Genomic DNA, 12,006 nt, shown 5'->3' with positions numbered 1-12,006 from the left:
ACGAGTGGGGAGTGAGTGAAGAGGATGTGGGGAAGTCAGTGGAGTGGAGTTAGTATGAGTTAGCAGAGGAGGGGGGAGTGATAGGCTGAAGTGCAGAGAGAGAGAGAGAGAGAGAGAGAGAGAGAGAGAGAGAGAGAAAGACTACCTTTTTCTCTTTAGTCAGCAACATTTGCATCGATAATCAATCGCTACAGTTGACTACAGATTAGCCTAATTCAATCCGTACTATCATTGAGAGAGAGAGAGAGAGAGAGAGAGAGAGAGAGAGAGAGAGAGAGAGAGAGAGAGAGAGAGAGAGAGAGAATGAATGAATGACGATGAAAGATGCCACGAGTTTGGAGAGACGCACAGTCAACCAGAGAATAGATCGAGAGAGAGAGAGAGAGAGAGAGAGAGAGAGAGAGAGAGAGCACTGCACGTAAGTTTGTTTTCGTAAGTCTGGAGATGTGGAGATTAGAGAAAGAGATAGAGAGGATCTTGAGAAGGAGAGGAGAGGCGTGGGGAAGGGAGAAAGGGCGTGAGATAAGGGGAGAGAGCGTGGGAACGTGAGAGTGAACGTACGGTAACAAGAGACTGAAAGTGAGAAAGGGAGTGAGCTTGAGAGAGGGACAAAGTAGAAGGTGACTGAGAGAGAGAGAGAGAGAGAGAGAGAGAGAGAGAGAGAGAGAGAGAGAGAGAGAGAGAGAGAGAGAGAGAGAGAGAGAGAGAGAGAGAGAGAACAAATTGCGAATTGGAAGTTGAGAGAGTGTTGAGTCAGGATGTGGGTGAGAAAGAGACTTAGAGTGAGAGGAATGAAAGTTGTGTGTGTGTGTGTGTGTGAGAGAGAGAGAGAGAGAGAGAGAGAGAGAGAGAGAGAGAGAGAGAGAGAGAGAGAGAGAGAGAGAGAGAGAGAGAGAGAGAGAGAGAGAGAGAGAGAGAGAGAGAGAGAGAGAGAGAGAGAGAGAGAGAGAGAGAGAGAGGGAGAGAGAGAGAGATGCGGAAAAAGAGGGAGCGAGAGAGAGGTATAAATCCAACAGCATTGCATTTTCCGAAATGTATATGTAAAGCTTCTTTTTGTTATCTACGCTGGACACCCTTCACCCTCCTGCCTCTCCCTGCCTCCCTGCTGACCTATCCTACTGACTTTCGGCTGACCAGTGTTGACTTTCCTTCCTTGCTGACTTACGCTACTAGTTTTCCCAGCTTTTTACGGCTACTGAATTGCTTTGCTCACCTACTGTACTGATTTTATCTGCTGACGACCCTCTATACTGAACATACCTGCTGATACTGTACTGATTCAGCCTCTGCCATTCCTGCTGATGCTCCTTGATGACAAGTCTTGGGTGTACACCGTGCTGATTAACTCTTTACCCTTCTTTCAGTCTGCTGGTACTTCTGCTGATTGTCCTTCTACCCTGCTGATTCTTTCTTCTGACCTTTTCTCCTTGTTTAAGTACTCTCCCTGTTATTTCCTTGCTGATTCACTCTTCCACAGACCGCCTTTCAGACCCACGAAACTAATCCCTTCTTTCGAGTCTCTTATTGCTTCACCATCAACCCAGCTGTCTTCCATCATCTTTCTGCCACCAACTCTCCCTCTCTCTTTGATTTTAGCTGTCTTCCACCAGCTGTCAACTATTTCCCTGATCCTAGCAGTCTTCGCCAACATCTCTTTTTTCATCATCGTTCTACCACCATCATCTCCACCACACATTTCATCAACTATCCTTCTTCCACCAGCATCCAAACCCCAGCCAATCTGCCACAAAATTTCCGCCACCAGAGCCACCGTCTTCCAGCCTCTAGCGTTCCTCAGTAAAGCTGGGATTTCTCTCGCCTCGCATGCATTTAATACCTGGACGAGCCCAAGAAATGCTCCCTATGCCATTCTTCTTTCTTCTCGTCCACACCCTATGCTTTTTCTTCTTCGGATTGCCTTCGTTTTGATATCGTGTTCATTCTTCTAGCCTTCCGCCAGATTTTTTTTTTTTTCCCCACACCTTGCCTTTTTTCTTTTTCTGCCAACATTTTTCAGTCACCAAATCTCTGACCCCAGCTCTCCTCCATTATCTTCCTGCCCTCACCTCTCTGACCCCATCTTTCTGCCACCGTATTTCCAACAGCGCCAGCTTCTGCCTGCCACCAGCGCGCTTTTCTTTTCTGGATTACTTTTTTGTCTTTGCTCTGTCGCCTTACCTTTCTCGCTTTTTCTTATTTTCTTGTTACTTTTTAAAATCCTGTTTTTTTTTCCCTTCTGTCCAACGTCTTTCTGTTTTTCTCAACTTCGCCGTTTCTTCTTTCTGTCTTACAATTTTCTTTTTCTGATTTCCTTGACTTCTTTAATCTTTTCTCTTTATTCTCTCCATTTGCTTTCTCTTTTCTCCTCTTCTTTCCGACTCTCGTAATATTTTTAGCTCTTTCTCCTTCTTTCTCTCCTCCTTTTTCATCTCTTCTCCCTATTTCTTGTCTCTTTCTTCCCCTTTCCCCTGTCCTCCCTCCATTCCTTCCACCTCTTCCTTTTATTTCTCCTTGTCCATGTGGTCTTTCCCATTCATTTTCTCTTTCCTTCACCTTCTCCTATCCTTTCTTCCTCCTTCCTTGCTCCTCCTCTTCATTTCTCTCCATTTCCTATACTATTTCCTCCTCCTCCTCCTCCTCCTCCTCCCTCGTGGCCGTTCTTTCTCTTTCTTACTCTTTCCCCTTCCTCCCTCCCTCTTCCCCTTTTTTCCCATTCCTTCCTGCTTCCATCTTTCTTCAGTTTCCTCTCTGTCTGTCTGTCTGTCTGTGTGTCTGTCTCTGTCTCTGTCTCTGTCTCCGTCTCTGTCTCTGTCTGTCTGTCTGTCTGTCTGTCTGTCTGTCTGTCTCTCTTTCTCTCTCTCTTTAATTCCTGCATCCTCTTCTTCCTACGTTCCTTCCTCCCGTTCCCTCTCATCTACGTCCCTTTTTCCTCTTTCCTCCATTGTCCCTCTTGCTCTTCGTCTAACTTTCCTTCCACCTGTTCTGTTCTCTCTCGTTCTTCTCCTCTTCCCTTCCTTCTCTCCATTTCTTACCCTCTCTCCTTCCTCCTGTCCAATTCTCCAGCTGTCTCTCCTCTGTATTTTCTTCCTTGACTCCTTCCATTTTTCACTTACTGAGCTTTCTCCTTTCCTCCAAGTCTCAGTTCTCTCTCTCTCTCTCTCTCTCTCTCTCTCTCTCTCTCTCTCCGTTTTTTTCCCGTGTTCTCTTCTTCCACTTTCTTTGTTTCTTCATCCCAACTTTCTCCTCCTCTCCATCTTCCTTCTCTTCACTCTCTAATCCCTCGGCCACTTCCCTGTCCCTCCTTTTCTTTCCACTGCCCTTTCTTCATTTCTCTTTGCCCTCCTTTTCTTCTTCCTTTCTCTTTTTGCACTTTCTTTACCACTTTTCTTAGTTCTTCCTTTTCACCCACTAGTCTGCATCCCTCCTGCCCTTCCCTCCGACGCGTCACCTTCTCTCCCACTCCCCTCTTTCCCTCTCTCCCTCCCAGTCGCTTCTGCCCAACATCTCCCACTCTTTCCTTTCCCTCCCTTCCTCCAACACCCTCCTTTTCCTCACTCCTTTCCTCCAACACCCTCCTTTTCCTCCCTCCATCTTACTCATTCTACCCTCCCTCCCCCCCTTCGCCATGAATCTTTTACTACCTCTCCTCCTGACGACAGAAAATTTGATAATAAAGCGGATCCTCACTTTTAAACTCCACTAAATCAAAAGAGATCTTGAGGAAGAATGATGCGGCTGGACCCAAGTACAGCAAATGAGTTGGGCGTGAGAGAGAGAGAGAGAGAGAGAGAGAGAGAGAGAGAGAAGAAATGAAAGGTACATGCTGAGAGAGATGTAAAGAAAATTGTTCGTTAGTAAAAATAAATACAGTAAATAAATTATCAGTTCGAAAGCGTTAGGAAGCGGATACATTAATCCCGTCAACCCGAGAACTTCATTTTTATTTTATTTCTGTTGCTTTACTCGGTTTGTTCTCATCTGACAGAACTGGGCCACTAATATAGCATGACTACTAAGTTTGTGGCTGTATAAAATTCGATGGGTCTTAGTTATTGGTTAGGAATCAGTCTCTTTGGTTACTAGCCCGGTCAGTCCACCGTTCTGTTTAGGCTACAGTATATCTAACCCCTCCAGTTCGAGGTGTCTGTCCGAAGTTGAAATTGTGTGGGGATGGCAAGAATACATCAAAATACGTCATCAGACTGAATTACGAAGGCTCTTTAGCACCTTTTCCTTACCAGCATAAATTTCTGTCAGGTATGTTAATAGGTTAGGTTAGGTTAGGTTAGGTTAGGTTATATTGTTTTTTATTATCTATGCAATCTTTGTCGATGTAAAGATGATATAAATAACGTATAAGAGAGTAAAGGCTGCAGTGTGTTAAAAAAAAAATCGGGAAGGAAATGGTAAAAACTATACAAATAGAATGATAAAAGAAACTCCATAATGTAGGAGAATGTGATACCAAAGTGTTTCTTTTTGAGAGTGAACTTGATAGAGGTATTCTGCTGTAGTAAAAACAAACAAACAAACAAACAAACAAACAAACAGCGTTCAGTTACAAAGCGTAAGGAAGGGAATAAGTACTGAGATTCTATTAACTCTTAATCTGACGCTGAATTGCCAGTGTGCCGAGCGATGCTAAAAATGTTATCACTTTCATGGGAGGAGTATCAGTCCAATTCACGTCAGCCCGTATTTTCCATTAATATGACTGTGTTTTAAGAAAGGTTGTAGTAAAGAGAGAGAGAGAGAGAGAGAGAGAGAGAGAGAGAGAGAGAGAGAGAGAGAGAGAGAGAGAGAGAGAGAAATGTTTGATACTGAAAGTGAAACTGTTAAGAATTATTCAACAGCAAAATAACATTCACCTCACCAGCATAAGGACGGAAAAGTAATGAGAGAGAGAGAGTATTAACCTGTGATCCAAAACTGAGTCGTTCATGAGCTGAACAGTGTCTAAAATATAATAACTTTGAAGGGAAGACTAAGTTATATTCACGTCAGCGCTATGTATGTTCCTTAACTCTTTCACTGCGATGGCGTCCTGTACATTTTATCCTACATTTTATCCATGATGTAACCTGACGACTTTATTCAGCTTAAGAGAAGAGATCTGGTCTACTTATTTTACTCTAACCTGTCCTAGAATTGCCATGTCCCCATCTTCAGTACTGAGCTGTAACGATGGATTAGCACCAGAATATGATGCTAGTTCCAGAGATGTGCTATGGAAAGGATGTAGAGGCGGAGTGTTGTCTCTTTCTATCACTGACTACGTGAAATAAGCTGCAAAAGGACGAAAGGGTGAAAGAACCATAGTGAGAGGGGAAAGAAGGCTGTATCTAACTCCTCCCGTTCGAAAAGGCTCTTCTAAGGTAAATATCACTTCACTACGAGATTTTTTTTTTCTTTGTCGCATGGTACAGAATGCTTCATGTATTACGCAGCTCAGTTTTTGTGTTGCAGGGACGGCTTAGTCAGCGCCATCGGTGTCTACTCTGCATCATTTTGTATTCCCAAACCTCTGTCGCGCTGTGTAGTGCCTGCATTATTTACGTATATTGGTTACATGGTTGATTAGTAATGTCATGAGACACCCAGATTGTCTCCGTTCCCCACAGAAGCAGAGAAGCCGTCCCTGTAACAAATAAGAGTGGAGGAAACAGTATTTGGACCATCCTGTATATACCAGTCATTTCTGCTTCACATAGCTTAATCTTTGTGGTCTTTTGCCCCTACACCATTTCCTCCCATTGAGTGTCTCTCTCTGCCACCTCCCTCTCCCCCTTCCTCGTTTCTTTCCTTCCTCACTTCCTCCTTTCCTCCTTCCCTCGCTTCCTCCTTCCTTCTCACCCTCCTGACTACCTCCTGCTTTCTCGATCCTCTTAATTCCTCTTCTGTCTTCCCACCTCTCCCACCTCCTCCCAGTCCCCTTTACATTCACTCTTCCTTCTCGTACCCCCCCCTCTCCCCCTTCCTCTCCCTACTCCCTGCTTTCTCGCTGCTTTCGCACCCTCATTTTCCTTGCCTCCATTTCCAACCCCCCTCCCTCCCTCCCTCCGTCTCTTACTTTCCACCCTTCTTGCCTCTTGATCTTTTCTTTCATACCCTCATTTTCCTTCCCATTTACCCTCCCTCCATCCCTACCTCAATTCTTTCCCTTGTGCCCTCCCTCAGCCCTTCTCATCCTCTTTTCCCCATCTCACCATATCTCCCTATCCCTCTCGTACACTTCCTCTCCATCCTTTCCCCTGTCTTCTATCTTTTCTCTCACTCCTACCCTAATTCTCCATCTACCACTCTAATTTTCCTCTCGTCTCTTTCCTTCCCTCCTGTTCTCCCCTGCGTTCTATACCTCTCCTTCGTCCCTCTCCCTCCTGCCACCTCTCCTTTCTTCCCTCCCTCCCTCCACCTCTCCCTTTCCTTCCCTCCCTCCCTCCACCCCTCCCTTTCTTTCCCTCCCTCCCTCCACCTCTCCCCTTCCTTCCTTCCCTCCCTCCCTCCCTCCTCCCTCCAGTTTAGGGAGAAGGATGCCTCACACTCCAGGTCGACACGGGTATTAGTTTAACCCGAGCAGGAGCAAGAGCCTAGAATTCGCCTTGAGCAGGAGACAAGGGAGAGAACGAGGGAGGGAAGGAGGTACGAGGGAGAGAGATTAGGGAGAAGAGGAGGAAAGGTGGGAAGGAAGGAAGGAAGGAAGGAACGAACGAAATAAGTAAACGATCAAATAATAGTAGGATACATGATGCTAGATATCCGGGAAGGAGACGAAAAAGAGAGAAAGAAGAGAAGACAGCAAGAAGAAATGGGGAAAAGAAATTGGGAAACAAGAAAAAGGAAAGGGGAGGGAAGGGCCCAGTAAGAGAGAGAGAGAGAGAGAGAGAGAGAGAGAACTGTCAAAATGAATGAAGAAGGAAAAGGGAAGAGACAGAGTTTAGAAGAAGGAAGGCAGGAGGGGAGAGAATGGGGCGAGACAGGGCAGGGAGAATGGAAGGGAGACGAGAAAGGAAGGAAGGAAGGGAAAATGGGGGGAGACGATGAGGAAGGGAGAAAGAACAGAAAGATATGTAGGACAGGAGGAAAGATGGAGGGAGACGAGAGAGTGAGTGGAAGACAAGGAGAGAGGAGAGAGGAAGAAACAAGGGACAGGAGGGGACAAAGGAGAAAATGGAGGAAGGAAGAGAGAATGGAGAGAGGGAGGAAGAGAGGAGGAAGGCAAGGGAGAGAACTGAGAGAAACTGAAATGTCTCCAGAATAAGATGACGAGTTGCGAGATTGGAGGAATGAAAGATGAGTGAGAAAATGAAAGAAATCTAATGAAGTAACTAAATGATAAGGAAGTGGAAATGACAAAGTTAAGGAAAATTGTATGGAAGAAAGGAAGTAGGAAAATATTAATGATAATGAAAAAATGTAAGAAACACTAATAGAAGAACAAAATACTGAATGGAAGGAGAAGGAAGGAAGATGTCTGTGAATAGAAAAAGGAGCAAAGCAGTCAGATCTGAAGGACATTCAAGATATCACCCTGAAAGAGAGAAGACAGGATTATCAACAAAAGATAATTAGCAAAAAAAAGTAAGTTGTATAGAAATCCATGACCACAAGAAGGAAAGAAAATAGCAAGATTAAAAGCTGTAAAAAAAAAATGCTGAGGAAAGTAAGAGATAAAGGCAAACTAAAATCAAGGTGAAATTGATTAAAAGCGAATTTCAAAACAGAACAAAATGACGGAAGAACAAGATGACGGAAGAAGAGGACAGGCCGATGAATAAGCAAAAATAGAAGGAACGATGAATAAATGCAAGAATAGAGGAAGAAAAGAAGTGAAAATAAAAAAACTCGAAAAAAAAAGAAAGAATCGCATCAACTAGGGCAAGTTGGCAAAAGGCTGAATCAATATATTTCGATTCCTTTTACCGGCCGCGCTCGTTCAAATCTCTCACTATCTCTCGAATTTATTATATTTTATCCCCCGCGGCGGTCGTGTGGGTGGGTTGGTCGCCTCTCACGCAATAAATTTGTCCGCAACATGTCCCTTATCGTTTCTTCGGGCGAGTCCAACCCCGGTGGGAATCGGGGAGGTCCACATCGGCGGGTAGCGATTTCAACTTTTTAAACTCCCTGGGAACGTTAACCACCTTTTCAGTACTATGATATATGTATTTTTTTTTTTTTTTACTCTTGCTACTGCCTGGTGATTTTATTAAGCTTAGGAAATGGTCGGCAGGTCTTCATTAACTCATCAGCACGGTGATATCGTTTTACCTTATATTCTTGGTACCGCAAGACTTTCTGTTTGGTGTACAATGGGTAAAAAAACTGGATGTTCGTTAACCTTCACCTGGTTCTGTCACAGTATTATGGCGATCACAGATGACAGCACCCATGCATCAAAGAAGTTCACGGCGTTTAGTGCAAGAGAAACCAAGGGAGCTGTGTGGGTGTTGGCATCAAATGATCACCATAATGTTATGGCGGGACGGGCCAAGAAGACTACGAACATTTGTTTTGGGCTGTACCATTTATACACCAAACAGAAGTCTCGCGGTGGCGGGAATAAGAAGTAAAAGATACCGTCGTGCTGCCATGGTAATAAAGTATGTTATCAGTATCCTAACCTGTGACTATACACGTATGTCGTAGTAGTGAAGGGGAAAAGCACGTACACATACAAACACTCCGAAGAATTTAATTGTATTTGGAGTAGAATTATATTTCTTTATCGTAGAAATATTGTGCTCAGTTATTAACAGAGGTGAGGTTGATCATTAGCCCCCTCACTGCAACGACGTGCCTTTTATTCTTTCCAGACGAATATATTTAGCTTAGGAGAGACAATTCAAACTGGAGGTGGTAAATAGAGCCTTCATTAACCTTTGCGTTCCGAGGTAAGGGGGTGTTCTTAGCTGAATGAAATCGTCTGGAGGTAACAACAAAATGAAAATTACCTGATCGTAGTGAAGGGATCAGTTATTGCTGGGATAGTATTACAGTTTTCCAGGTTTTATATCATTTTCTTGGAGGGGAAGAAATATTCCTTCATTTTTTGACAAAAGAAAATCCTCGCACTGAAGGGTATATTATTTTTGGAATAATATTCGAACGTTTATTGCAGAATTGGTTATTATTATTATTTTTATTATTATTATTATTATTATTATTATTTATTGAACGAGGGGTATTGAGAACGAGACTTAAAACTTGAAAGTAGGTCAGGTATGGATTTTCTCTTATCGAATTGTGTGGTGGTGGTGAACATTGTGGCTGATTTATGTAGGGGCAGGGGAGTTAAGAGAGAGAGAGAGAGAGAGAGAGAGAGAGGGGGGGGGGGGAAGAGGGCATCTGAGAAAATGATAGATGTATGATGGAAAGGAGAGGATTGTGTGTGAGAAAAAGAGGAAAGAAATGAGTGGGAAAAAAAATGAGAGGGAATGTTGGAGGGTTGTGAGTTAAAGGGAGACGAATGACAGAGAAGAGAGGAAGGGCGGGAGAGGAATGTGTGGAAGAGAAAAAGGGAGTTTGAGAGAGAGAGAGAGGATGGATATGAAAGAGATGGAACAAGAGGAGTAAGAAGGATAATGGGAGAAAAAGAGGAAGTGTGTGTGTGAGAAAGAGAATAAAATGTGAGGAAGAGAGAGAAGAGAGGAGGGGCACGAAGGAGAGAACTGACTGTGAAACTGGTAGAAGGAGTGTGAACAGGATATCATTGAGGAAAATTATAGAGAGAGTGGAAAGGAGATAACAGAATGTGATGTGAGAGGAAAAGAAGTTGAGTGTTTGAGAACAGAACGAGGAAAGAGGGAAGCGAGGAGAGGGAAGTGGAAGGAAAGAGAGAGAGAGTAACAAGGAGTGAGAAGAGGAGAAGAAAGGAGAGAAAAAGAAAGCAGAATGGGAAAGGGGGGGTGAGAAGGAAGGAACGGAGGGAAGGTAGGGGAGGAGGAGAAGGGAGGGAGAATGCGAGAAGTGGAGGAAGAGAGCAGGGAAGGAAAGAAAGATGGGAATGAGGAAGAAGGAGAGAGAAAGGAAAGGAGGAAGAGGAAGATAAGAAGAGGAGGGCGACGACGTGGAGGTTGGAGGGAAGGAGGGATTATCTCTTAATGGATCATGAATCTACTTCTATAAACTCACGAAAGAAGGAAGGAAGGAAGGAGGGGGACAGCAATTAAGGAAGGAAGGAGAGGGAGGACAGTGGTTAAAGAAGAAAGAAGGAAGGAAGATGGACAGTATTGAAGAACGAAGGGAGGAGGGTGGACAGAATGAAGGAAAAAAGGAAGAAAAATAAAGGAAAGGGGTAAGGAAGAAGGGTAAACAGTAATTAAGGAAGGAAGGAGAGGGAGGACAGCGGTTAAGGAGGGAGGAAGGGAGTCTGTATAATTAAGGAAGGAGGGAGGGTATGCCATTGAGGAAGAAGAAAGTAAGGAAGGAGGAGGGAGGGAGGAAGGGGGAGAGGGGAGATGAAGGAACAATAGCAGTGATTAAAGAAGAAAGGACGAGGGAGGGAGACATGAAGGAGAGTGGGAGATGAAGGAAGAAGAGCTGTAATTCAGGTAGGTGGGAGGGCCGAGGACACCAATTAAGGAAAGGAGGGAAGCAGTTACAGAAAGAAGGAGAGAAGAAGGAAAAAAAAGAAGGAGGGAGAGAAAGAATGAAGGAAGGAAAGAAGGGAGGGAGAGAGGGATGAAGAAGAGCTGTAATTAAAAGAAGACAGGATGGCAGTTAGGGAAGGAAGGAGGGCAACCACTTCGGAAAGAAGGAAGGAATGAAAGAAGAAGAGCTGCAAGTAAAGAAGGAAAGAGATAGGACTGAGGGTGGTAGTTAGGAAGGAAGGGTAATCACTGCGGAATGAGAGAAGAAATTAACTAAAAAGAGGAAACCGATATGTGAATAGGGAAGAAAGAAAGTACGAAGGAATAAATGAGTGGACGACGGTTCACAGGAAGGAAAGAAGGAGGGAGAAAGTAACAGAAGGCGGAGGAAGGAAGGAAGGAAAGGGAGACAATGAAAGAAGGAAGGAAAAGGGAGGAAAAGAACAAGCGGCGGGATGGAGGGGTGAGAGGGAAGTAGGAAGGAGAGTGCGAAGGAAGAAAATAAAGAAAGAATAGGAAGGCAAGGAAGAAGTGGATAGGAGGGAGAGAAGGGAGGGAAGGAAGAATAGAAGGCAAGAGAAGGAGTATGTAGGAGAGACGACGGAAGAAGAGAGGAAGAAGTAAATCGAGAGGAGGCAAGGAAGGGAGAAAAAAAGGAAAAGGAAGGAAGGGAAGCGAGGGGAAGACAGGAAAGAAATAAAAGGAAGGAAAGGAGGGAAGAAAGAGGAAAAGAGAAGGAAGGAAGGACGGAAGATAAGAACTGAGAGTCAAAAATATAAGGATGGCATTTAATCTCACTTTATTTTCTCCTTTTTCACACTTTCTCTCAACTTTCTCATAATCTTACACACTTCCTGTTCCCTCCCCCCGCTCCCTCCTTCTCTCTTTCCTCCTTTTCCTTCCCTTCTTTCTTCCTTCTTTATCCTTTCCTTCTTTATTGTTTCTTTTCCTTACCTTCATTACTTTCAGTCTTTCCTTCTTCATTTTCTTTCATTCCTCTATCCTCCTCATTCAGTTTTTCTGTTGTCCATTCGTCTCTTGCAGTTTCTTTTCTTTGCTCCTCCTTTTCCTTCTTTTTTCTTCCTCATTTGACCTTTTTGGCTGTTCTTTGTTTTTATTAATTATTTATTTGAATTTTTGTTCCACCCTCTCCATTTCCTTGCCATCCATACATTTTGTGTATTTTAACTCAGTTTTTCGCCTATTCGTTAACATTTTTCACCCCTGCATCCTTTTCGCTCATTCTTTCTTTGTAATATATCGGTCTGTCTGTTCGACCATTGAATTTTTCCCATTTGTCTTGCTTTCGTCTCTTCTTTCCCTTACCACTCTTGTCTTGTTCCCTTTCTGTCATTCCATATTCCTTCTCTGACTCCCAGTTCATTTCCTTCTATCATTTCTGATGTTCTTCTTTTAT

General features: G+C 43.8%; 1 protein-coding gene across 1 annotated transcript in view; it reads right to left on the bottom strand.

The window, feature by feature from the left end:
* Positions 1-12,006, bottom strand: part of LOC145393671 (neuronal acetylcholine receptor subunit alpha-10-like) — an 84,072-nt gene that overhangs the window by 47,210 nt on the left and 24,856 nt on the right. The window lies entirely within an intron of this gene.

This window comes from Coenobita brevimanus, chromosome 25, assembly GCF_032717465.1.
Source record: "Coenobita brevimanus isolate Jiangsu-jjx chromosome 25, ASM3271746v2, whole genome shotgun sequence".
NCBI lineage: Eukaryota > Metazoa > Arthropoda > Malacostraca > Decapoda > Coenobitidae > Coenobita > Coenobita brevimanus.
Note: the sequence above shows the minus strand (reverse complement) of the source record. Positions and strands in the feature narration are given on the sequence as shown.